Below are 3,240 nucleotides of genomic sequence, written 5' to 3'. Positions count from 1 at the left end.
TACAAGTTAGAAAAATGCCAAAAATACCGATAAAGATGACAAATCAGCTTATTGAATAAAAAGAATAAAGTTTTAAGTTCTGCCAAAAAGTAAATAATAATCTAAAAATAAATGTTATTATTAAAGTATCCTAATGTATTTTGTGACTCTGTACTTATATGACTCTGTGCCTAAAAATAACAGCAATATAAATTAATTACCAATAATTACTTAAGCATTTAAAGATGAAAATCTGAAATAATTGCTGTTAAAACAATAGAAATTAAGTTACTTAATTAAAGAAAATTACTTACTAATTTAGAGAAAAGTTACAATAAATTTAGTAAAACTCTTAGGTTAAATAAATAGCCAAAAATAAATACAAAATTAATAAATTATTAATTACTAAACCCTAAGAGAGTTCTTTAGATGTTGTCAGTCCAAAAATTCCTAACAGAGTGAAGAAATGGCTCTGAAATTCTACTGAGGTAAACTCTTCCAGAATGCAGTCAACCATGAAGGATGTAAAGTACATTCTGATTGGTCAGCATTTTTCTGATAAGCCATTCAACATTTATCTTACATATCAGCTATGACCTTGACAATGCTTATGTAAACTCTTTGTCTTTAATCTAAAAATAGCCCAGAGTTCTTTCATAACTGGTCTTACTCAAAATAGCTGATGTAAATACAAAATGAAAATATGTAATGATATTAAATGCAGTTTGTTACAGTAAAGATAAACTGGAAGTACTGATGACTATGAAGTATATAAGCAATAATGAAGTATCAAATGAATATACTGAACTGTGTGAATGTGCATGAAGAATGATCTACATAGATAAATCAGCAGTCTTTAATAGACTAGCTGAATGCCCTTAACAGACTAGCTAAATGTCTATGCTTTCAAATCTTAAAATACCATACTATTTGTAAATACAAACATTTATGATATAATATTAGACTGTTAGATAATATTATGCAATACTGGAACTATGTATTATGTAACATTATGTTTAAAAAATCCAACTTTACAACACTCTGTTTACTTCCCAGTTTATGTACAGTCAGAGTCTAGAGGGCTTCATTTTGAAAGTAAATATATGTTATACACAGATTTTATTGACTGCAGGATAAATAGAATATTAGTTACTGTCTTTCTTAACTTAAGTTTATCCACCTCGTCTCCGAAAGATTTATCCCCCTCGGCAAGCCTCGGGTGGATAAACCTTTCTCCAACTCGGTGGATAAACTTAAGTTAAGAAAGACAGTAACCTAATATTCTCTATATTTTATTCAACTTGTCCAGTAAATTCAGAATGAAAATACACTTCTGTAATATCCTCTGTTTTTGTTAGGGCAATAACATCTTGCCGTTGACAAAGTTTCAAGTATAGAATACTTTGGTCGAAGCGACTTTAATAATAGCTAAACAAAGGAAATAGTTTCGAAGTTTCAGAACAAATGCTCACATTTTCGCCTTCCCATCATGTTTTATTTTTAAATTGTCGAATAAATTTATTTTATTCAACTCGTTAGAATTCAATATGAAAAGACACACATCTAAAAAGAAAAGGTTTATCTAATCAGTGTAATAAGATACAAAACATATAGTCGATGTTTATATTCGCTTAATTTTCGCAACAGACTGAAGTTGGCTTGCGGAAGGCCGATGGTTCTATCCATGGAACCCTCCCGTGATAAAATAATGCACGGAGGGGTACCTGGGCTCAGTGCGACGTTAAACCAAACCAACCAAACAAGCTGAAATTTGAATAAGAAAGAAATTAAATCGAATTCCATTTTTTTTTGTTACTACTGCTAGATTGGTGGCGAAATGTGCTATCTTGGGCTCGAGCGAGTATCGTTGGTCCGTTTTCCCAAAACGGCGAGTACAGATTACTCGGCTATTCATTTTCAAAAATGAGCCGTGCCATGAGAAAACCAACATAGTGGCTTTGCGACCAGCATGGATCCAGACTAGGCTGCGCAGTCTGGTCAGGATCCATGCTGTCCGCTTTCAAAGTCTATTGCAATTAGAGAAACTGTTAGCGAACAGCATGGATCCTGACCAGACTGCGCAGGCTGGTCTGGATCCATGCTGGTCACAAAGCCACTATGTTGGTTTTCTCATGTCACGGCTCAAATATGCTTCCGTCCTTTAATAAATTGATCTTTTTTTCCATTTTGGCGCATTTTCGCATGAGGACAATATTTCACTGGTGACTTTTGTAATTTCAAAATAGCAGGATTAATCGCTTATAACGCTAAAGAAATAACAAGAAAATTATAACTTAAGTGTTATGTTGATGATTACGTTTCTGAATTTACTTAGAGGGATTTGTTGTTGTTGTTTTCTTCACCTCCTCCAAAGGAGAACAGTGTATGAACAAATATGCAGCAATAAATATTGACTAAACAGTTTTCTCCGAATATACCACTGACAGAATATAACACTGACAGCTTGCCGTACTCGAAAACAATACAGTAAAAACAGCTGTTACAGACAGTAGATAATTTTACTATCATCTAATGAACTCACTCTGGTGTCATCAGCAATTCTCTTCAAAAACCACCTCTGATACGATAACAACTAGAAGATGCTTTTGTTGAAATCCGCATTTTCCCCACAATGCATAGTAGTAATAGGCAAGATGTCAACAGTAGACATGGGTGAGGGTCAAACAGACACTGATAGTTGGCTGCAATGGGGATCATCTACTCGACATGTCTAATCATCACACGATGTTTCAACATTCTGGACCTAGTGGTTCTCAAGTTATGGATTGGAAACGGTTTTCCATGATCATCACTGTGACCTTGACCTTAGAATGAACCCCGAAATCAATAGAGATCATCTACTCTACATGTCCAATCACCCTATGAAATTTTCACATTCTGGGTCAAGTTGTTCTCAAGCTGTTGATTGAAAGTGGTTTACAATGTTCAGGCCCCTGTGACCTTGACCTTTGACGGAGTGACTCCAAAAACAATAGGGGTTGTTTACACCATTAACCCTGTCAACCTATGAAGCTTGAAAGTTCTAGGTCAAATAGTTCTACAGTTATTGATCGGAAACTACATGTGGACAGAGCAAAAACAAAAGGTATCCCCTTGTGGTAGGGAAACATAAATAACAGAACAGGTTCAATTATGATGGAAGATGCCTATGCATAACCTTCAGAACTGCTGTATTTTTCTGGTAAATTAACAGCAATTTGTAATGCACAACATTATTTCTGTATAAAGACTAAGTGTATT

This window comes from Mercenaria mercenaria, chromosome 12 (genome assembly GCF_021730395.1).
Source record: "Mercenaria mercenaria strain notata chromosome 12, MADL_Memer_1, whole genome shotgun sequence".
NCBI classification, from domain to species: Eukaryota; Metazoa; Mollusca; class Bivalvia; order Venerida; family Veneridae; genus Mercenaria; species Mercenaria mercenaria.
This window is presented reverse-complemented; position numbering follows the sequence as displayed.